Genomic DNA, 24684 nt, shown 5'->3' on the forward strand with positions numbered 1-24684 from the left:
CAATAAATTGAAAACTTGCAAAAAGTGAAAGAATCACGGCCTAGTTACTTATCTCATCTGAAGAACTGGGCACAAACGACTCTTGTTGAAAGTGATAGGAAACAACACTGCTGGTATTATTTAGGTTTGAAATCCTTAGCGAAATGAAAATAACTTATTAGTGATAAGAGAAGAGGAGACAGAAACGAGCACTCAGAAATGCAAGAGAGGTCAACAAAAGACAAAATCACAGGATTTATTAGGTAAAACTGCAGTCAAAACTAAAAACTCACTGAAACACAACAACACGATAAGATTACAAATACCTAACCAGAAAGCCTTACCATACAACAAGAGTATGTCTGAGAGTCACTCAGGAAAGTTGATTTACCAGGTAAAGTCAGACTGTCGCACATAATTTTCAAAATTAAGAAGGAAGCCATCAATAAAAACTTACGTCTGTAGGTATGCGTGTAACATAGCAAGTGACTGTTCACAACTTTAAACCTTGTTAACTTTGATCTGCAAACCCTAAAGACAGGAACAAAGGGTGCCACGTTCTCATGGAGAATCCTTGTTCCGTGTCACTTGTGAATAAGCTAATTCCCAAAAGTTAACCAGATATCCAAAACATGTCAGGAGTCTGCAGGACACCTACTGCAGCGACCCTCCCAAACTCTGTGGCTACCCCGGCTCAAAAGCAGCTGCTTTTGTGAATCATAAAGGACCTTTCAAAGCACAGGGTGTTCACACATGGAAAAGCACATGTTCTTTGCCTCTGCCAAAGAAGCTTCACTGCCGCCCCCCTCCAAGGACTTGGGAAATATTCCAGCAATATGTGTATACCCATTATGGATTCTTTCTCATTGCTGCTGCTTTTGCTATACATTTTCTATAACCTCATGCTGTTTCCCACCCACACAGCATAGAAAGAAAGAAAAAAAAAGAAACAAAGACTTTGTCGAGCCATAAAAGGGCCTATCTACTGTATACGAAAACTACCCTGTCAAAGGCAGTCTCTCAAGAGTTTATGTAGACCATGCACCTGCCTAATGTAAATGATAATGATATGTTGGCCCTGTAATTACCCATCTCATTGTCACCTGGATCCTGATGGACTCTTCCCCAATTGCACACCCAAATCTATCCAGGTTATAAAGTGAGGAAGAACGGGGTCCCCTCCAGGATACACAGGAGGGAAGTACCATGTGAACAACATCAAAATATCCTCTTCCATTTCCTCCCCCTTCTGTTTTTTTTTTCCTTTGACTTGTCTGATGCAAAACAAAAAAACAATCTGGAAGAACTAGATTTAAAAATTACTCTCAAATATAGATGTGTGCTCACCATAACATTTAGATCTGCTTCTGGAAGTCTGATACGGAGAATTTAGCTGAGAAGTGTATTTCATAGTAACAGTTCCAATGGATTTTTTTTATGATAGTGGGGAGCCCAGAAGACAGGAATCCGCGCCAAGCGGGTTTAGACTGACCGCCCGCACGGAGAGAGAGGCCGTGTGGTTGGCCAGGGCACTTGGGGAAAGATCTGCGGAAGATGAGCAGGTAGGAGGGGGACGTGAAGTTCCTGTCAAAGGTGAAATGATGATTTATTTGGTTGAGTGGTGAAGTCACACTGGAAGCCTCAGAACATAATGGTTCACAGCACTCTTAGCAAAGGACACACATAGCAACCCACAGAATGACAAGGAAAGGAAAACACAGAAGCACATATTTTAGCTGAGAGGGTCCCGAGCTGAAAGCCAGAGAAAAAAGCAGCTTCAGAGGAAGGTGCTGCTTCCCTTCTGTCAACCCCTTCCAAATTAACATGGGAGGTAAAGCTATTTTTCAATTTGCACCTTCATAATTACTTCAGAATAATTAAGAACACAGTTCTAGGAATAAATTATTTCGGTAGATACCTGAGTTCAAGTGAAAAATTATGTATAAGCGGAGAAAACAATTTTCTTTAAGTGAATTTGCCATTGCACATTATCATGCAATTATAAGTCTTCCAAATTTACAGTTAAGCTTTATATGTATACCTCCGTTTTTTAAGGGTTTATGTTTAATGTTAAAGGAGCTGGCATCCTTAAAACTATAATCAAAATAAAAACTAAAGTTAAGAGTATTACTCAAATCTCCCTCTTACACCAAGCTCTCCTCAAACCTTTATGCAATATTACTGTAGTAAGTCTTCCTTCTCTCCAAAGAATTCTGATACCTAGATCTTATTTTACCCTCAGAGAGAGACAGAGAGAAAAGTAGGTTTTGTTGTTTCTAGATTATGTATGAAAAAAATCTACAGTGCCTGCACTCAGCTCATTGATGACTGTCATCCACCTTTACTCCTAGTGTGGGAAATAAAGGCAGATTATGGATCATTAGAGGTCAAAACTTCTAACTATTCACTTCTTTATTAACTAAGTCACTTGATTTTTCATTCATTTTACAAACACAGCTAGGATCTCCAACCTCATGGAACTTACATTCTAGGTGGGGGTGAGGGGGCAGGCAAAAATAAGTAGACAGGTAAATTATATACGATTATGGCAAATACCATAGGGGAAACAAATATAGAGCAGAAACAGAGGATTGGGGGTGGGGACTCCCCTAAGGAGATCAGATGGGATGGTCATCAGAGGTGACTGTGAAGGGGAGCCCTCAACGGAAAGAATGGAGCCGTAGGAGCTAAGGATGTGTGATCCGAGCGGACGGAACAGCAGATGCAGAGTCAGAGGTGAGAATGAGACCAGCTTATGAGATTAATGACAAGGAAGCTAGTGTGGTTGGAAAACTACTGAGGGCAAGAGGGTAAGTCATTCGGTCACAGAGATAGGCAGGGCCGGATCACTTAAGGCCCTCCGAGTCATGGTAGTCTTGGGACCGTCTTCTGATGCAAAGAGAAGCCATGGAGGGCAGGGAAGGGACACGAGCAGATGAACCGGAGTCTAAATCCTAGCTTAACCACTCAGTGGCTATGTGAGCTAAGCAAGTTACTGGCTCCTCTTGGATGCTAAATTCCTAATTTATAAAGGGCACTCAGTAAATCACGGCCATTTACCACCATCAGTAATTATTATTGTTAACGCTGTGATATGTAAATAACGTCAGTAAAAAATGTTTACATTCAAGTAGACATATACTACAAAAGAATATATCCAAAGTACAGAATTACTGAGAAATGAGCAAATCGTTTTAATCCTTTTGTATTCAGTAAAGATCATCTACTCATTGAGGACAAATAGACATAAATTGGTACATTTGAAATCATTAGGGTTTATTGTGATTCTAATCAGAATAATTATTGATCTTGGCTCATTTCTCCATCCTTAATTAGTCTGCATTGTGGCTTTTCTCTCCCTGTCAACCTAGCCTACCCATTGTGTCCAGAAATGTATACAGCATTTCGGTGGTAACTACCAACTACATAGTAGTCATAAACGGAAATTCACAGTTACTTTCCAAGTCACAATGTATAGTAGACACGGTAGCCTGCCAACATGTACTGCCCCCTCACTCCCATACACAGATTTCTTTCTTACTAACAGAATCCCAGTTTTGTTCACATCCACCTCCCCGCTCCCTCAAGCAATGATGGAGAACATCTTGCTAGTGACCAGTGTACAGATGCTGCATGTGATCCTGTTCTGATCAATGAGATAAGAAGATAGGTCTTCTCAGACTCTTCTTAGTAATATTTTCATCTCCTTCAAAAGGAGATTGTGCAAGGGGGTGGTCCATTTCCTGTGCTCTAGATATTGGCATACCCACGAGTCCTCCCACAAAGGTAAGACCCTGTCTTAGAGTGAGGCGGTCCCTAAGGGTAACAATGGCAGAGACATGAAAGGAACCTATATCCTTGATGGTGTAAATATGCCCCTTGCATCAACCAATCCTGCTGCCTGCCCTACTTCTCACGTGAGGTAATACACTTCCTTCCTGTGTAGGTCAGTTTGAGTCCTGTGTTGTGTGCAGAAGGTTTCCTAGCAAGTGTACTGCACATCCCCTTCACACGGACATTTCTAATTGGAAGCGTCACTCATTTCTTTGTCTCCGGGAAGATCTAGGAATGGACGAGGACTTCTGACTCTAGCTCATCATTTTAATTTACAACACTGAGACAGTCACCGGGAAAAGGCCAAGGGGAAAACACCCCAGAAGTCACAACAGGAAGATGGTGCTTTGGCGTCAGTAGCTGGTGCTGGATGGTCTATCTCTGGGTTTCTGTTTAAAAATTTTGACTTTCAGTTTTCACCTGCCTAGTTCACATGTTTTTCCCTGAAGTCCTCAATGAAGCACACCCCCTCACTAGGCTTTTGTATCTTAAGGCTTCCACTTCTGAACCCATATCCAATAACAAGAATTTCAACAGGGACCAGGTAAGACCTAGCACAGGTCCCAGGCACAGGGCGGATGCTAAGGAAGCGGAAGTAGCTTCACTCTCTACTGGGACAAGAGGGTTAAAGGGCAAAAACACTCCAAAGAAGAGGTGCAGTATTATGATTTGCGGTCAGGAGATAGACTGGCCTAGAAAGAAAGAGGGCACTGGCTATTTTTGCTATGGCTATGTAGTTAGTTTGAAATTGAAACTATTAGGGATGAGTAAAATAAAATACCCATTTTGCCAAAAAAGCCTAGATGCTAACTGACTGTAGAGGGAAGGGTCGGAGTATGACTACTGCCGGCAGACCTGCCAGTGGGGGTTGGGAATCAGGTCAAATAAAATCACATAAATGTCTAATGGTTCCCAATAAGCAAAAAGCAGTATGGCTCAAAACCAAATTAGCCATTCCAGTCTAATAAGTATTTTTCCTACAAGAAAATTACAGAATTATAAATTCAGCCCGTAATGGAGAATAGAAAATATAAGGCACATAGGTTTCATGATTTTGTAGAGTATTTGAGAGATATTACTTATCAAATGGGGAGAACATTATAACTGGTGAAAATTTGCTAAGAGACCATAATTAAAACAGAATAGCAAATGGTGCCTTAGCTCTTGAAAGGGTCACCATCACGATGCCACTTAATGTCTTCATTACTGATCTGCGGTGAAAATGGAATTTCATTCAATAGAAGGATGCTGTCTAATTGTGCGATGTTGTCAAGGGCTGGAAAGTGGTAGGGAACTATCTGCGGAGGTTAGAAACGACACAACTTAAGTAGGTAGTTTCAGGAGTAAAACAACCTGAAACACCCAAAGTAAAAATGAAGTAAAATAAATGGAGGAGAGAAAACAGAACACTGTGATCCCGCTGAAAGGGACAAGTGTTGGTGTTACTAGAAGGCAGTGACCCAGCCTCAAAAGAGAAATGGTCCATGGTTAGAGCAACAGATGAATAACTTATCAGTGAAGGAGGCATCAGTGCACATGTCCTGTCTCTAAAGATAGCAGGGCAGCCCTGTCCTTCTTTCCCTTTGCAGCGTCTGCCTGTTCTAGTCTCTGTAGAAAGGTTCATCCCCTAGGTTGTATTGAATATGTCTATTGCAACCACAGGCTTGTGATCTTGTTTCTTAATGATATAAAAAGTGAGCAGGAGGCAGTAAGAGTAATTAAGCAGGTAAAGTGGGAGGTGTCCCTGGCAAGTATGGGTAAGGTTGGTGAAAACTGAGGTTTTGCAAGATGAATTCCTTTCTCACTGTGTAAGGCTGTCAGAGCATGTAATGTTCCAGAGAGGAGAAGCTGCATTACTTAGCATCAGAAAGACACAGTGGAATGCTCCAGGAAAGTCCTCCAAAAATGGTCCAAAATGCAGTTACTCCTGTAGGGAAAAGGTTCATGGGAACAATGATTATCATAGAGCCTTTACAATATAGAGTTCTTACCTGAACAGAAAGGATGGAGAATGTCCCTTTCCAGAGAAGAAAACAGGAGTGGAGGGTGGGACTAAATGAAAGACAAGAGTTGAAATCAGGGAAGCCTAGAAGGTGAAGGAGGAGAACTTTCTGGCTAGGAGAACCTCACAGTTGATGTAACACAGTCACAAAGTATTAAGAGGAAGACCTGGTATATGGGACGCTGAAACGCAGGTCTGAGAAAATGCCAAAGCAAAGCACCACGGGGACAGCCTCCACTGGCCGCAGGGAAAGGGGTGGGTGACGGGTTCCACAGATGTCTCCCTCACTCATACAGCCACCCTCAAATCTTGCTGGCCCCTAGTACCTAGATGAAAGCAGAAGCTTTGGGACATGCTGGGGCAAGTGCTTCTGACTAGAAAGACCCAAAGGAAACCAGTGAGTCCATGACCTAATCTAGGACTGCTCATCTTCTCTGTTGCCCTGAGTAACATTTAGATGTAATCACTCAATTTTCTAATGGTATTTTCTTGGCAGGTTGGAGAAAAAACACCTGTGTTAAGTGAGGCTCAACCTCCCAGATGAGACAGCAAACTAGTGTCCTTGATCTCTTGTCGTCATTTGAAGTGCATTAAGATCCAACATGAAAGGGCGATGCTAAGACCCGGACCCCAGGCAGTTAGGTTTCCTTGTGCTGCTCCATAAACTCCACCTGGACACATGGTCCAGGCAGGAGCTCAGCAACCCGCTCCGAGGTAAGAGCTTACTGAGGTCATCAGGTGACGTTATCTACACTGCTGTCTAGAGGATCCTTCTCGAACGAAAGGAGGTTTAGAGATGGGAAACATGGATAAAAGTTAGTCTCTGAAATAAAAATCCGCTGGGATTGTTATATTTTACAAAGCTTCGCTTCACAAATGTCAAGTTTGCCCCTTATGCCGAACTTCGGTTAGCAGCGGCCTATAGGCCTAGCAACCACCTTGTTCCTCCACGGTGCCCAGACCTCCCGTGGCCAAAATGAGCTAGTTGGCTGCCCTGGATGGCAAGAGGGACCAAGCCATCTGAGACTCCAAAAGACGTGCGGGCCAGGCTGCCCCAAGTCTCGAAGTGGGGCCTGTGAGTTAGCTGCCTGTTCAAGATACGACACAGGGAGCATGAGAATAGAAAAGGTACCAGCGGCAATGGCCTAGACTAGTGGAGGGAGGGGGGAGTTGGAGGCATCTGTGAACAAGTCACAACAGGGAGGTGGTGACAAGGGGAGGAAAGGCCAGGAATGAAGGGGAGAGCAGGAATGGCAGAGCAAGAATGGATGACAGTTACGTGAAATATAGAGACTGGGGCCAAAGCTGGGACTCTGCTATTTCAACTGGTGGTGAGGGGCGCCTGGGTGGCCCAGTCAGTTAAGCGTCTGACTTCGGCTCAGGTCATGATCTCACAGTGTGGGGGTTTGAGCCCCACATCAAGCTCTGTGCTGACAGCTCAGAGCCTGGAGGCTGCTTTGGATTCCGTGTCTCCCTCTCTCTCTGCCCCTCCCACGCTCAGACTCTTGTCCCTCTCTCTCTCTCTCCGAAAAAGAAACATTAAAAAAATTATTTTTCATAAATTAACTGGTGGTGAGTATATGTGTGCACATCTTTCAGAGGCCTCCTAAGTGTTCCCCTATAATTCTTTGTAGCCTCTAACATACCTGGCAACTATTTCTTAAACACCCTTTCCTGAGAAGCTAGAAGATGAGAGGTGTGGGCCATGCCTTCCAGGGGCTCCTGGTCTGGAGGGAATGGGGTTACAAGAGGTAAAGGTTCTGTGACAGCGTACAACCAGCCCAAAGAGGGACACGCAGAAGCTTCCCAAAGGCCCTGTTACTTCAACTGCATTTGGAGTCAGTTAAGTAGAAAGGAGGTGCTGGCCATGATAGGTACTCAGTCACTGTTTAGTAATTAATTTGAGTTCACTCTGATTTGTAATGATTACCTGGAAAATCGTTCAAGGGCTAGGAGTCAGTTTGTATCACCACTGGTCTTATTATATCGATGAGAAAGACAAATCTATCCATCTTCGTGTTTAGGGATATAATCCAAAACAGACTATATCTTACCTTTGGCTGAGACTGGGAGTGCACTTCTAGTTTTTCTAATAATGAGACATCTTATTCTACTTATCTTGTAGCAGAAAGTTTTAAAAGCTTTTGAAAAGATCACATTTTGCTCACTTGAAATATGTGTGTATATTTTAGCATAAAATACCCTTGGCAGCTGCTAACATAATTGGATGGCTACGCCTTGCAAAAACTTGATTTCTTTTTAATCAAATTTTTTAGAACCATACTGGGTTTCTTGCCAGTGCTGCAATAGTGAGCAATAAATACATCATTAGATCAATGGTGTTCTGATGATGGATTACTCCAAAGATACTTGCAGCCAAGAAGACCAAGCCCATAGTCTCATTGTGCAGAGATTAATAAAATACTGTTTAAAACACAGATACGCAGTTAATATAACAAGGAAGAAAGCACTGCAAAATAGAACCCAACAGCAGTGGGTTTATAATGTAGTGATATTGATCACGGATTTTCCTAAGTACTCTAGAGCAGCTCCGCTATTATATATGCCTCTGATTAGACCCAGAGATGAGAAGGAAAAAGTTATAAAAAAGGAAACTAACCAGAGGAAGGCCTGCTGCTATAATAAATTATTTAAAGCAAGCAGGGCGAGCGGGTTGTGAAGACAATATAAAACAGAATCAATGCCCCCAAGAAACCCCAAACCATCAGCACCTCTATGAATTTCTTACCAGTCTGTCTGGCCTGTACTGGAGGCTCTTCTCTCCCACCAGCCTCCCCACCCCATCCAGCCCCTGCCCTTCACTTTTTGGCACTTCTTTTCTGAGAGCTTAACATTTGTTTTTCTTCTGTAACCTAGGCTGCTGTGTTCAATTCTACTTCTCAGCTTCTATCAGAAGAGTGTCTGCAAGGCCACGGATGAGCGCATCTGTCGCTTCAATTATCTGGGTCTTAAATTTCCCGTGGAAACTATAAGCTGGGAATATCTAATATGATACTTACCAACATGACTTCAATATTATTCTTCTCTTCCATTTTTCTGACTGTTGTTGTACTTAAATCCACAAAGGGAAAGCTAGAGTAATACTGCATGGCTCGATCAATCTTCTACACTAGAAGATGTGTTTAGGACCAAAAATCGAAAGTGAAGGTAAGAGCTTGATAAGGGCATGTTGGGGGAAAAAGCATCAAAATGGCAAACATTTAAGTATTAAGAGATGATAAAAGGGCAGATTGACTTGGAAAGTAAATATTTTATAGGTGGCTTTTGCCATGGGAATGGGGTGGGGAAAGACGGGTGAAAAAATTAGAAAAGAATTCATCAAATTCCTTTTGCCAAAAATATGCTATGCGCCCCCCCTAAAAAAAAAAAAAAAAAAAAAACCAGTTGCTTAGAAGCCTGCAGTGACCTATGGCCCAGTTTCAAGAAAAGTAGCACTCTACCATAGTTTTTTAAGTAGGCATAAATCCCATTGTACAATCAGGGACTGTGATTATACCTTAGGCTTTTAAAATGTTCTGGGTCCATTCATCATGCAGAAGCTGGGCAAATGAAATATAAACAATTCTGTTCTGCCAGCATAAAAACATTACTAGTAGCATAACAGGACTCAGTAGGCAAATGGACAGGTCTAAAATATGAGTCCAAAGAATTCCACATAGAGGCTTTGCTGCCATTGTGCTCTGTGACCTTTAGCAAATTATTTGCCATTCTGGGTCAAGCCTGGCTGGTTAAGGTTAGGGTCATTGAACCAATTATCACATATGGTGGCTAACTTTATAAAGAAAACTGTCCCAAGGTCACATTCACTATAAAAATAAATTTGAAGGAAGAGGTAAAAAAAAAAATTATAGATGTTATGAGTGACTAAGCATAATCCTGTCATATCCATGAAGCTAAAGAAAAAATAATTCAAATGCAAGGCCAGTTTCTCAGTTATTGGTGTTATCTTTGACTGGGAAAGACAGGATCTAAATATTATCAACCTTTTGTGGCAGCTGTTTGCTCATCTGTAACAAAGTGGGAAAAGAATCATTGTACTCAAAGGATTGTTAAGATAAGTGACCTATAAACATGCCTGCCAAGTGCTCCTTTAAACAGAAATTGCTCCGTGAAAGTCCCAGTAATGATCCAGTGGCCTGGAACGATCCAAGTTCAGCGTCCCAGCCTATCCATGTCCTTTTGTCATCAGGCAAGTAAATATTCCAGGCACTTCTGACCTCTGAGAAGTCCATCGGTTTTTTTGAGTTCATGAATGGTAGAACAAGGGAAGGACAACAACCTCTGATAGATCCACTCTCCTTAAAACCTTAGCTAGAGGTTTTAGGGGTGCCTGAGTGGCTCACTCCATTGAACGTCCAACTTCGGCTTCAGGTCATGATCTTGCAGTTCGTGACTTCAAGCCCTGTGTCGGGCTCTGTGCTGACAGCTTGGAGCCTGGAGCCTGCTTTGGATTCTGTGTCTCTTTCTCTCTCTGCCCCTTCCCCGCTCATGCTCTGTCTCTCTCTCTCTCTCTCAGAAAATAAGTAAACATTAAAAAAAAAAAAAAAAACTTATCTAGAAGTTTTAAATTGAGAATTGTGCCAGTCTGAAATGGGAGAATAGACTCTTAATGTCAGTATCAAACTATACGTAAAAAGGTAATTGGCAATAATTAACAAGTCCAGATTCACACTGATTTGAAAAGGGAGGTTAGCAATCAACTTTCAACCCATCACTCTCTGATGCTGAAAAAAATCTATCCAATTAATTGGACAGCTCAAAACCCTTCTAAGATAAGTTTCAGAAAACGAAAACGTTTGGGCCTCTTAGATAGGTGGCCCGGGACACTCCCTTGACCAAGAAGCAGATCAGCTACAGTTTCCCAAGGAGTCAGTCTGTACTAGTCTCGTTGAGGTTCTAATCCGCAAGCCTAGAATGGCTTTAAAGTCAAAGGTGGCTCCCAAGGACAGGATTCTTCTACCCTCCAGGGAGTAATGTCCAACAATGTGAGTTATGACTGGCAAAGTCACCTTGGAGCACCCCAGGAACCCACTTGACTTTGAATATAGAATGGAGGGACTAAGACTGGGGAGGGGTCTTAAATTACCTTGCTTCTCCAAAGAGACTTCCTTAGAATCAGGGCTAACCTAGAAGAGAGATAGCTGAGGTTTCTAAACACTCCTGAACACAGGACAAAAGGTGCCATTGTTGAGGACAGAGTGTTAAGAGCATTGCCTATAAATTTCACAAGGCTGGTAAATGCCACCTGGAAATATCAGAACGATTACTTGTTAAATGATCTCACAGACCAGGATCATTCTTTTATATCATAAACACCATTCCAATGTTTCTCAAAATATGGTGAGGGGATCCCTGGTGTCAGAATCACTTGGGGGCGGGGGGGAGGTGTGCTTGTTCAAAATACAGATAACTGAACCCTACCCCAGACTCCTAAATCAAATCTTAGAGAATGGAGTTTAGCCCACAAACTGAATTTGTGAGGACCAACTCAGTTGATTCAGTTGACCCATATCAAGGCAGGAGAATTACTTGGTCTTTGTAGCACATCAGAAATTCAAAGACACTCACAGGTTAGAGATATGCCTATTTTCCCCAAAGTGTTCTATGTACCATAAAAATAAAAACAATACTTCTTGTGATGAGTTCTTAAGAACCATTCCAGTTTATTCTGCCCACATATAATAAATACTATTCTTAAAATGTAATTATGAGCATAAAATTATTGGTAAAAATATCAATTATGCTTCTCAAAAATATGCCTTTATTTTGTCACCAAAAGTAATTAAGTTATTAAGGGAATTTATAGTTTTTTAAGTATCAGTCACTTAGCTGCAGGAACTTATTAAGCTGTCTTACTCCTCCCATACCCTTTTAGTCATCAGAATTTTTGTGATAAAGGTTTTTTATTATTTCTTCAACTATAAATTGTGAACCACTGCAACCAGCGATTAGGCTGAATATGAATTTATATCCAGGTTATAAATCCCTAAAAACATGTTTCATTAGAATTACTGAGGCAGTCTTAACTCTAGTAGATTAAATAGCCTCTGCAATAAAGCCCTGTTTACTTCTATTAAGGATTTTTTTTCTGCAAAACAATTCAGTTTTAATGCATTCTCTTAGGAAGCAAAAGAAAACAGTTTCTGATATACAGGCCACTGCAAAGCAGTAAACCAGTGTTGCATGGTAATGTGACAAACATCACATTTCTTTTCTAGAGGAATTTTTCCCCCCTCTTATAAACTCTCTTTCCCCAAACCACGGCTATAATTATTTCACAAAATGTAGTTTGTCCTTCCCGAAGAGTCCAACACTCCTTTCCTCCCTCACCAAAATCACAAGTTCAGGCTGAATACTGAATGAAAATAGAACTTGAGAGGCAGTCTTTGTTTGTAGCATGTTGTTCCTACTAAGGGTTGCCCCCTACCCACACTCCACCCTAGTGGTCCAACTGAAGTGACTGCAGTGTACATGTTCTGTTTTAACAGATGGGCCGGCTGGCGGCTGCTCGGCTGTAAAACAGGAACTCAGAATCTACACCGAGTGGTATTGAACTAAATGCTTGTAAAGTTCATGGACATACACTGACCCAGACAGACCAAGCAGATTCAGACATGCGCGGGTGCGCGCGCGCGCGCACACACACACACACACACACACACACACACACACACTCTTCGTACACTCCATAGATCAGAGGGTCCATCTCTCCACCCAAGGCAAGTTCAAGGCTATTTCCCCTTCCATATATTTCTATCTCACTCACCTATCAATTTTACACACACACACACACACACACACACACACACACACACACCCTACATATGCATATTCAAACATGAATAGTTATATATCTCAATGTTTTAGTATATTTTTGAAGAGAAATTTTCCCCTCAATTGTGTTTCCAAGTCTCTAGTATACTCAATACGCTCTCATTCACATCATATAAGAATTACAAGAAAAAATTACATTTAATTCTATTTGGTCCACACATAATCTAAAATACATGTACGCAACTGCCCTCAGAAAAACCAGCTGCTTTAACCCTTATCATTAAGACAGAGAAAAAATATCCCAGACTGGGTCACAAACGAAGTGTCAGGTTTCACCTTGAATCCTCTGTTGTCAGTTCCCGTCACAACTTCATCACTTCAACACACACCAACCGACCGCCTGGTGGTCCCTTTCAGGGTCTTGTCTTGGATTCTCCCGGGCTCCCTGCAATGGGACAGACCAGCAACTGGCCCCCTGGTCCTAACGAAGTCCTTCGGACACACCTTGCAGGTGATGTGGAGGTCTGAGCACCTCTTGAGGGATGCGGTACAAGTGTTAATAGAAAGTAATTACTTTACAAAGTTTAATATCCGTGCTGTCAATTCCTTTCAGTAATTGCAAAGCACTGAAGCCCCTGCTACAGAACCTAGCTGGTCCCTTAAGTTCTCTGACAGCTCAAGACCCACCCTGAACACGATGGTCCCTGGTTCAGGCTACAGATCAGACACCTCCGCGGGGCTGTCGCGCCGCACCGCCTCTGGCGCGGGTTAATTTTTCAGAAACCCGTCCGCAAGCCATCTAGGAGCTGTTTGTTGCCCGTCCACTGCGGGGCACCGCGGCCACCTCCCCCTCCCCCAGCGCGCGTGTCGTCGCCGCAGAGGGCCAGGGGACGCGTCCCCAGGCCCCACCTAATGATGGCAATTACAGCATGCCAAGTTCCTGAGAACGCAGAGCCGCGTCCCGGACCGAGTTGCGACGCTCTGAAACAAGTTCGGGAGCGGGGATACTGGCAAGGAGTAAATCCCGCCCGGCCCTGACCTCCCCACAGTCGCCACGCTAGGACCGACGCACCGACGCCCGCCGGGACCCGTCCAGTCCCCCGGCTCTCCGAACAACGCCAAGAGGAGCCGCTCGCCTCGCGCGCGGCCACTCACCCTCCTCGCCGAGTCCCGATCGCAAACCGACGCCCCTGCAGCAGGTCCTGAATCCCAAGTTGCCCCCAACCGGCGACTGTTCTGGACCTAGCGGACCCGGCACATTGGTTCGGGCAGGCACCTCCGAGGGAGCACGACAAGCCCGGCGGGCGCCCCGGCTCAGCAGCCGCTCCAAACGCGTTGACAATTCATGGACCTGCTCAGCGAATGAGGCGGACCGCGGAGCTGAGGCTACCCGGCTTTGGAGGGAGGCGGGGCCGCGCGGCGGGAGGGGCGGAGCCAGCCCTGGGCCAGCCCCGCGGGGCGGGGCACCTTCCACCCATGACTGGCGGAGCCCGCAGCCAATCGCGGCAACTCCAGGAATCCGGGAGGCGGCGGGCAGGGCCGAGCGCCCGGCTCCGCCCCTCCACCGCCGTCCAATCGCCCGCGGCTGAGGGCTGGCGCTGAGACGCGCCGGCGGCGGGGAAGTTGGCTGCGGTGGGGAACCTGGGCTGCGGACGAGCACTGGGGGGACAGCTGCGCCGGGACCCGGGCGCCTCGGGAGGGAAGTGGCAGCTCCTGAAGGCCCCTGGCAGAGGGAGGCCTGGAGCGCCCAGAGCCCCGGGAGCCGCAGCATGTCGGCGCGCTGTGAAGCCACAAGCCAAGCTGCAGCGCAGACCCACTGAGGATTAGACAACGCCCACACCTGGTGTCCGCGGGAGGCGCCGAACTTGGTGTCCCCAAAGGAGCCCCAGCGAGGAAACCGAGGCCCATAGAGGGTGAGTCCCGGGCCGCTTCACCCAGTCACGTTTGAAGGCCCGGGCCTGGAACTGGCAGCTTCAGGCTCCCTGGAAAATGTTCTGGTTCCAGTTTGGTGGTTATCTCCAAAACAAAACTCCGACTCTGTGGACCTCCTGGCAAGTTCATCACATGTCCCTTCCTCAGGTCTGCTTTCCCACCAGCAGCAGCAGCAGCAGCAGGAACAGCAAACCCTGCCGGGCGCCTGAGGCGCTTGGCCCGAGCCCGGAGGCGAAAGGGCGGCTCGGACGCTAGACGGCGCCGGAGCCCTAGATACCCAACCTTGGTTCGGGCTGCCCTGTGGGGGGACTTCCGTAGCATGGCTCCTGCTGCTATTGACCCTTGAGTCCGCCAGAGGGCCAGGGCCGCCCAGTCCTCGCAGGCAGGAACGCCTGCGAGTGAAGCCACAAGTGCCCACAATACACGCTGTCGTGCCCTGCCCCTTCGGGTGTTCCTGGACCGAGCTCAGAGACCTCCTAGTGGCGGGCATCGGAGGATCCTGAGCCGTCTGGTCGGTCGCAGCCCAGTAGCCCCGGAAGGTTCTGTGGGCTCTGCCCTTCCTGGCCGCTCCCGGTCACTGCTGCTCCTTTCGTTGGTGGGGATGTGTTTAGCCTTTACCTTGGCTTCATTTTACACATACACGGAGCTGTAGGCATAAAGAGTCAAAAAGCAAAGGGGTTGGGTGTTGCTTTCCAGGCTGAGGCCTAGAATGTTAGCAAGCTCTAGGCCGGTAGCTTTGGGTGCCTAGCGCCCAGTGTGTGCCTAGAGCTGCACCTGGCTTAGGTAGGCCGCTCAAACCATGTTAGTCAAATGAAATTGTGCCTGCTAGGAACATGGTCAAGCTTTCGTGTGCCCTGGCACCTTCCTCACTGACCTCAGTGAGGTCCCTCAGATTCACAAGTCCTGAAGGGTTTAGTTTCTTGTGTGGGAGGGAGTATGGACTTTTATGGGTGTTACTTCAGTAGCTGCTTGGCCCTCCTACAGACCTGCATCATAGCTCAGCTCTCATGAGTAGGTTCTGATGAGGGTCATTGGCAAGAAGGAAGGGCAGAGGTCCAAGGCTAGAAAGGAATTGAAATGGCCCTGCTGGCAGGGAAGGCTACAGCTCTGAGGTGAGCTCTGGCCTGGTTTGAGTTTCAGGTTGTGTCTCCTCAGATCGCTGTCTCATGGGGGGAAAGGTCCATAAGACAGGCTGTCAAGCAGGACAGTCAGGCTCTGGATAGTCCTTAGTAGGCCTTGAAAACTGATTTGGGTTGCAGAAATTCCTCATTCAGTGAATCAAAGGACTGGTTGTAGGCAAGGGAGTCTTCCATTCACTTGCAGGGGTTGGCTTACCGTGCTGCTGAGTAGCTTGAGACAATGGCCTTTGCCCACAGGAGTGAGCCGTCGGCCACCTTAATGGAATACACACCAGGTGTCTGCCTGGAGTCAGACCTGAAAATAAAGGGGAAAGTAGATTTCCTTGGATTCTTTTTTTCCCCCACTCCTGGATGTTACTAGAGAAAGAATTTGCCAACAGTATTTATCATGTTATCACCCTGTGAAGGTTTTTCACAGACACTAGTGGTTATTTTAAAAATCACCTTGGTAATAGGAGCCAAACATGCTATTGACTGTACTTGTATAGTATTTGTGTTAGATGATGAAAAAAGGAAATAGGAAATTTCTTTTTATGAAATAAGAACTAGACAAGTGACTTCTGTTTCCTGATTTCCAGGGTTTTCCATCTGTTTGTTCAGACAGACCTGCTTGTTCACGGGTTTTTGGACAAGTAACTGGTCTTACTTTCCTGTATAGACCGGATGACATGTAAGAGACAGCACATCTAGACTACACTCGTATTTCCATACATTCTTCTGTTGTAATTGGTATTTGATAAGAGTTTGTCACTCTGGCACAGACTTATTCCTTGGGCTGTCAGTCTCCCAGTGATGTCTTGAGTTTGTGCTGTCCCCATATTCTACACGGGAAAATGAGATCTGTGCCTTGTGTGAGAACTCATTGTAGTCCTATCTGTATGAAGCAGAAAACCATGGAAATCTAGACATAGAAGACACTTGCTTAGTGTGAACCTATTTCATCGAAGGGAATTTCTTTCCCTCAAAGGGACAAAGAAGTTTGTGGAATGGCTTGGGAATGAGAAGACTGAGGTGAGACTCTGGAAGCTGAGCTAGTCCTTTTGTGGAAATTTGAGCAAATTTCCCTTCAGGCATTGTCACCCATCTCTGACACTGAAACAATATTTTGGAGCCTTGTAAATTTCAGCAGGATATGACTGATAGGAGCCATGGGTTCTAATCTGAGCTGTAAGTGCTCCTGGCAATCACTTAACCTCTGTTTACCCCTGCTTCCTCTCCATAAAGCAGCAGTGGCAGAATTGGCCCACTCTGTTTAGCTACTTAAGGGGGACACAGTGACAGCGGTTACAAAGCACTGCCAGTTCATGCCATTTATAGCAGTCGTGATTGTTGAAAAGGAGGACAAAATAATGTTGAAATAGGAAAACAGTGTGGTCTGAACACTTTCTCTCTACACTTGGAATTTCTCTTTCTTTTAATCTCATTGGGTTATTGTCCTTTTAGTCTATAAATGGAAATGAGGGAAAAGGGCCCTTACAATCCTTTTTCTTTGATTACCCAATGTTTTGGAAGCTTTGCTCAAGTGAATAGTGTCTTTCCCTCTTTTCCGTTTCCACCACCTCTCTCAACATGTATTCACTTTGAAAATTATTCACAATTTGAACAGGCTGAGCTAAAGACCTTAGTCAAGAAATACAATCAGAAGCAGCAGATTCTAATACCAGCTATGCCATAGGTTCATTCTGAGACTACACGCAAGGCATTAACCTGAGTTTCCCAACTACAGCACAGCAATTCTTCTGATGAATTTCACAGAAAGGAGAGAGAACTCATGATAAGGCACTCTGAAATATTAATTGCCCTAGGGAGGACACAGTGTCTTGTCGATGATTTTGCAAACTCAGGTATTGTGTTAATTTGTACACAACTAGGAGCTATTTTGTAACAGAGGGATGGCTCTGGCACAAAGTCTGCAGCCAGGGGGATACCACCCATAAAACACTGATCTCTCATGCGTTTAAAGGATAATGCAGGCGCCCCCTGTGAATGTGATATTGCCACAGGTCCTACCAAGTAAAAATGGGGTAACAGAAATGTGTGGGAAAGGGAAGCCTCTGTTTTATAAAAACGTGGGATTTCCTCATAGAGGCCCTGGAAGAAAATCTACACCGAACTTCTTAAAAATGGATGCCACGCTGTGAGGACAACTCTGATGAAAGGCCAGAATGATCTTAGGAAAATAAATGCCCTGGTACATAAAACTACACACATTGGTCAGAAGGCCACCAGAAGAGATTTAAAAATACTGTTAATTTTAAAACTTCAGGACAGAATGAGTAACATTGAGGAATTTGGAAAGGGAGGGTCATACACTCAAGAGGTGAAAAATACACTCCCAACCTAAGTAAAAAATAAGAACAGTAGGGTGTTCTAAGAAATAGGACAAACAATATGGGCTCTGGAAACATGATCGAATGAAGGTTTCACTTCTTTTCTATTGCTTCCTAACTTTGAGACCTCGGACACGGTGCTTAACTTCTCTGAGATAAATGGGGTGGGGATGAAGAATATTGAGTTTCTTCTCTTGGGCTTATGATGAATCTCAAGCAAGAATCTCTGTGTAACTCCTAGCACAGGGCTGGCCTCATGTTGGGCCCTCTGCTGATAATAATGCCTCATATTTAATTGACACTCACTATGTGCCCTGCAGTGTTCCATACCTTTTCATCTAATTACTCACCTGATGCTCACAATCACTCCCTCGCGTTGCTACTGTCTCTCCTCAGAGTTGCTATCTATGTGGAAGGACTATTCTAAGATTCATATCCTGCTATGGACTAAAAGTCAGAAGCCTCTTTTAGTAATAGTATTTTCAACTAGCATTGCCTGCTTTCCTATGGAAAGGGCTAATCCAGTCTTTCCTGGTACCTCAGTTAGGTTGCATTGATCACTTGGTAACATACACTACAATAAAGCGAGTGGCAGATTCAGAATTCGGGACAAAAAGGGCCACAGAAAACAAATGGTGCTTCAAAACTCCAAACCACTTCCAAGTCTCAGACTATAAGCTCCTCAATTTGGGCTTCCAGACAGTGTGCTCATCATCAGGATTTGGGATTTAAGGAAAGTTAGTTCCCTTGAGGCAGCAATGTGGGAACGGTCATTGGCTAAAGAAGGAAGAGAATGGATTATCCCTAAGAAATGAATTGTATCATTGGTTATTGTGAATACCCCAAATTATGACAGATTCATGTGTAAGTATGCCAGGGAAAAGTAGCCGTGAGCTATAATACACGCAATCATTTATTACCCAAGAGAATTAGGTGCTAATGTGGATGGTTTTGCATCTGTGAGATTCTGAAACCCACAAAGGATTCCAAGATATAAAGCCAAATAAAACATAATACAGAGGGAAATGATTTTGATTATGTAACATTTATATATAGCATTTCATTTTACATTTTCAAATTGCTTTTCAGTCATTGGTTTATTCTTCATAGCACACCTGGGGAGCACATCCATGCTGTTATCCGCTGTTCACAGCTGAGGCAACTGAGACTGAAGGCAAAGTGTTTTGTCCAAGAGCACAACAGGGGCAGGGTGAGAAATCATGTGTTTATTCAATCACGGGTCTATTCAGCACCTACCCTTGGCAAGGTACCACGGTGCGTGGTGTGATCTGCTGGGGCAGAAAATGTTTTGTGGATTCTGTCTCCAGAAGTGCTCTAGCCAGCAAGGACCAGGGTTTAGAGGAGGAGAAGGTGAGTCCCCCAGATTCCTGGAGACAGTGGGATTTGAGCCCCTGGAGAGGTGGGTAGAATTTTGGCAAATAGAGGTTGAGGGTGGTGTGAATGCCAGAGCCAGGAAGGTGGGCAAATTCGATGTGTATTGGGGAATGTTTGACTACAGCAGGGCATTTGTCAAAAAAGGGCTGGTGAGAAAGCAGATTTTCCAGCACATTGAATGTCCAGCTAAATATATAGATTTTAGCCTGTGGGCAATGAGAGCTTGACTCCTCTCTGACTTCTTCCATTCCCTCATTATTGTAACATGCACTGAGTGCTAATATACACTTGGTCTCCAGATGTTTTCTCATACACGGGCTTTTCTAAGCTTCACAGCATTGCAACAAGATACCTAATATTTTTCCTTCTTAAGTGGATGAGAAAACTAATGCATCTGGTAATTCAGACTTGCCCACCATTATGAGACTAATAACTGACAGATGTGGAATTTGGAAGCAGGATTTTTGATTTTTTTTTTTAATGTTTTATTTATTTCTAGGAGAGAGAGAGACAGTGTGAGCAGGGGAGGGTCAGAGAGAGAGGGAGTCACAGACTGAAACAGGCTCCAGGCTCTGAGCTGGCAGTCAGCACAGAGCCAGACGCGGGGCACGAACCCACGAACCGCGAGATCATGACCTAAGCGAAAGTCGGACGCTTAACCGACTAAGCCACCCAGGCGCCCCTGGAAGCAGGATTTTTGACTTCCTCATAGGTGTTTATGGAAAGAAGGGTGCAGTTTCTGGACATTGTATTCACAATGCTCATCTAATAATATGTCCTTCACCCTAGCTCAATGTCTTTCCAGAAAGGAAAAGTAAATAGGAGAAAAATAAAATTAATTTCTTAACACATAATTTATTTTATTTCTAAAGTCAGCTGCAGGTCAATAAGAAAGACAAAGACAAATTGTGCTCTACAGTTGACAACAAATGTCTGCCATTTGATAACTTTAGTCTTGTGAGTACCTTTAATATATTTGGATCTCAGCTCAGTCTTTCCACTAAGCTGGAATCTCTCTCTGGAGTTGGTCAATTCGGTCCCTAATCCTTTTCCCTTAGCATGCAACCCAACCCTTTTATTGTAGTGTCCTGTGAGGTCTCCATCTCAGCTTGAATTTTGCCCATCAAGAAATAGCTTTTTCTCTTCAGATACTGGCTACTAATTAGCATTTTTACTGTTTAATCATCAGGGCTAAAATACAAGTGAGAGAAGTCTTATTGTTAATCCAAAAATGCTTAGAAAGGAAACTGGCTGCTTATTTAAATCTTCCTATAAAGAAATAAAGAGATGCTCTCAAGAGGTGGGTGGATACTTAGGTGACATAAAAATTAAAACTGAAAATTTTAACATTTGTTAAATACGGCGCTTCGCATTGATCTGGTTTTGTGCAAGAGTCTTTTATTTTGCTTTTTTGTTTTGTCTTTCTGTTTTTGTTTTGTTTTGGTGGAAAATTTCTGTCCATGATCAGTCAGAGAAGTCTTCCTCGAGAGCAAATACCTGCTACAAATGACAGACCAGTATTGACCCTATATGTGAAGACAAACAGGAAACCACTAAAACAGAACTTTTCAGAATCCTAGGTCTAATACGTTACATTTTCCTTGTTTCTCAACCCTCTCGTATCTTGTTTGGCTTTGCCCAGATTGTATTTTATGACCCAGGTTATAGAGAAATCCACAAATAAATGGTCAAGTGCTTTTCCATGTTTTTTGTTTGTTTCTTAAAGAGCTTGAAAGAGAGTAAAGTTAACATGTAAGGATCATTAAATTTCATCTCAGATCTTAAGGATTCTCTGTGAAAGATAAAGAAAACAAGCACTGGACCAGAAAACTGTATCTAATTTCTTCTCTCTCTTAACATGCCATAACTTTTTCCTGTGCTTTGTAGGCGAGCAGTGGGCTGGGACAAGGTGGTCCCTGTTTCGCTGAGGAAAGTGATAAAACTAATCCATGTTGTCTTGGCTTCTAGATCTGCAAAACAGGGATGCTTACCCTGACATAGAGTGAAAACAGAACTTTGAAAGACTCAGAGGAAATCATACAACTTACTGTAACCATTTGCATCTCTTTACAGGAGAAAAATCCACAATACATACATCTGGGGATTTTCTGTATTGATGGAAGAAAGTGTTCAGGATACCTAAGTGAATCCCATTGAAGGCATGTATTAGCATTAATTTCTCCTAAACTATTGAAATTGAAGCCAATGTGGCTCTTTCTCTCCTTAGGATGTGCAACAAAAATGATAAAACTCTCAAAGATGATTGAGGTCGAAACATGCTAGAATTAACCTTGTTTAAAAACCAGTAACTATGCACAATAGATAACTTTCACAACCAATGAGACAGAGGCTCTTTTCACAGGAGTTTCTGAATTTTTTTTTTGACATTTACTCATTTTTGAGAGACAGAGTGTGAGTAGGGGAGGGGCAGAAAGAGAAGGAGACACAGAATCCAGGGCAGGCTCCAGGCTCTGAGCTGTTAGTACAGAGCCTGATGTAGGGCCTAAACTCACAAACCGTGAGATAATGACATGAGCTGAAGTCAGACTGAGCGAACAGGCACCCCAGGAGCTTCTGAATTCTGAACAAAGTCAAATGGGTTATTGAGGGTAGCAAAATATTATGTGAGAAGTTAATGAAATTTCATCTTGATGTCTGCTGAAGGCCAGTTTAGGAAGCCTCTGGAAACCGGCATGTCAGCTGACTAAACCCTGGGAGTCTTTGTGGGGAGGTTGTTGGTCTTGTCCTGAGTAAAGGACCCAAGGTCACTGAATTATAGCATCTCAAGGAACTTTTCATAGCCTCCACAGTAAGCACTACAGTATTATCCACAGACATAAGTACTCAGTAAATATTTGTTTGATAGAATTTAATTGTTAGCAGGATCTGAGCTTAACCAAAGCAGACAACGCCCTTGGGAGTATGACCAATCCCTCTGGAGTCTAGAGAGTAAAGAGGATGGTCAAGGTCAATTATCCTCAGAAAGGTCATGCTTGCTTAGAATTTGTAGCTCAAATCAGCTGCGGTGGGCATTAATTCTCATTCAGAGTCAAAGAAACTATTCAATTGCAAATGAATCAGAATATGTAATTGGACCTGGCCCTTGAAAGTTTTGTGGTCTTTTCAAAGCAAAAGGGAAAAAGGGAAAACTATGTCTGTTTTCTGACTGCCTTTTCCGAGAAGCTGAAAATCTATTGCAAATGAGTTTTTGGTTGTGGGTCATCATCCTTACAAGTCCTGTCTTTGGTTCCAAGGTTAGAAACTCTTCCTCTGCCTCCCAGTCTCACCCATCTCCGACTTGAAGTGGGTCTCAGAGTCTCATTTTGACCATATATTCTTTCAGCCATGTGGGGGAGGATGAGAAGAGGCTAAATATAGCCCTGGAAAAAACAACCAGCAAACTAGAAAACACCTTCAGGCTTAACATCAACAGTGAGTATGTAGCATTAGCTTAAAATCTTGTGTGAACACTCAAGAATTTTTTCTAAGAATATTTTTCAGAAGAGTGTGTTTCTTAGATATAATCTCTAAATTGCATTATGAAAGATAAATGAGAAGGTTAACAAACTATATTTCAGGGCTGTTTTACATATTTGCTGCCATAATGATTAGCTCTGTCTTTCTTTGTGACTACAGATTTTGTCACTTTATTAGTCTTGCTGGAAAGGGAGAACTTCTGTACTTTGGTGTTGGGAAAGGATCTTTGAGATGATGATGAAGGTTGCAGGAAAGGCTTGGGCTTATTTTGGAATTCGTTTCATTTTAAAAGGCTGTGACTAGGTCTTCATACCTGTCTAATAAGCATGCATGTAACATTTTTATGTTTGCTAAGTGCACTGCAGTGCCCCATTAGTTTCCACAATACCCCCTGAGTGTGGGTCAGTCTTACTGCCAACAGTTTACATTTGAGGGAATTTCAGACACAAAGGGATTATGTGATTTGTACAAGGTCACCCAGCATGCAAGCCTCGCTAAGAAAAGATGACTGCAAAGCTCTTTCCAAATAAAAAGTGCCTTATAAATGTTAGGTAGTATTAATGGGCATGATCCCAGGATGAGTAAAATACTCTCTAGGAGTCAAGTGCTCATGCATGTTCTATATGATTAATTCTTTTAACCTCAGGGCAACTTTTGAGATAAGAATTCTTGAACTTGGCTATGCATCGGAAACATCTTTATAGCTTTTAGAACATGTAAGCGCCTGGATCCCTACCCAAGTTTAGAATCATGATCTGGGAGGCGGGACCCAAATAATTTATGTCTTGTAAAAGCCCCACAGAGGATTCGGATAGTCAGCCAGGGTGGAGAACCAGTATCCTAGACAGACTATAATAATAACCTCAGACAAGCCAAGAGCAACAAGAAAATATACCATGGAGTCCATTTAGGAGAAAAAGTCTAGCCTCTTCCAGGCTTTTGTTTACCTGGTTCACAACTATTATTAACAAAGTACCTGCCTCCATGAAAAAGTCAACTGTAGTATCTATGTGTGGAATTCCAGGAAATAGCGCTGAGATTAAAGTTCATTTAAGAACCGCCCGTGTTTTTTACAATTTACTGGGTAAATTTACTGGGACTCTTCTTGTGTTATTACTGTTTCCACTCTAATATTTTTATTTAGAGTACCTTTATTTAGAGTAATAATCAACAGTGAAAAACCTCTGGTAGCTCTCCATTTATCCATCTTTCAAACATTTATTGAATACTTGCCATATGGAGATGACAGAGTGAAAATAATGTTCTTTGTCCATTGGAGTTTATCATCAAGTGATAAAACAGACACAGGCCGAACAAACGAAAACCCTTTGATACTAAGCCATACATATGAAATGACACTCAGAGTGTACATGAGGCATGATAATTGCTAAAAAGTTGTAACGATCCAAATGTCATTAATTTAAAAAATAAATAAAGCACAGTGTATCCATACGTCGGACTATTATTCAACAATAAACTGGAATGAAGTACTGATACGTCCTAAAACATGGATGAACTCTGGAAAAAATATGTAAAATGAAAAAAGCCAGTCACAAAGATCCACATATTATAGGATTCTATTTATATGAAGTTTCCTGAACACACAAATCTATAGCAATAGAAAGTAGATTAGGATTGCCTAGGGCTGGGAGAGAGCAAGATGGGAAGGGACTCTTAATGGGTATAGGATTCCTTTTTGGGGTGATTAAAATGTTCCAAAATTGTGATGAGGGTACAACTCTGACTATACTAAAAAAGAACATCAAATTGTACACTTTACCTGGGTGGGTTGTACGGTATG

At 43.5% G+C, this 24684-nt stretch overlaps 1 protein-coding gene across 1 annotated transcript in view; it reads right to left on the reverse strand.

The window, feature by feature from the left end:
- Window positions 1-13989, reverse strand: part of MARCHF3 (membrane associated ring-CH-type finger 3) — a 145285-nt gene extending 131296 nt beyond the window's left edge. Inside the window, exon 1 of the mRNA XM_039236678.1 lies at window positions 13766-13989. The gene's annotated coding sequence lies outside the window, so the exon portion shown is untranslated. The remainder of the gene's footprint in view (window positions 1-13765) is intronic.
- Between the last annotated feature and the right edge of the window lie 10695 nt (window positions 13990-24684).

This window comes from Hyaena hyaena, unplaced genomic scaffold (assembly GCF_003009895.1).
Source record: "Hyaena hyaena isolate Hyena2069 unplaced genomic scaffold, ASM300989v1 scaffold_115, whole genome shotgun sequence".
Taxonomy (NCBI): domain Eukaryota; kingdom Metazoa; phylum Chordata; class Mammalia; order Carnivora; family Hyaenidae; genus Hyaena; species Hyaena hyaena.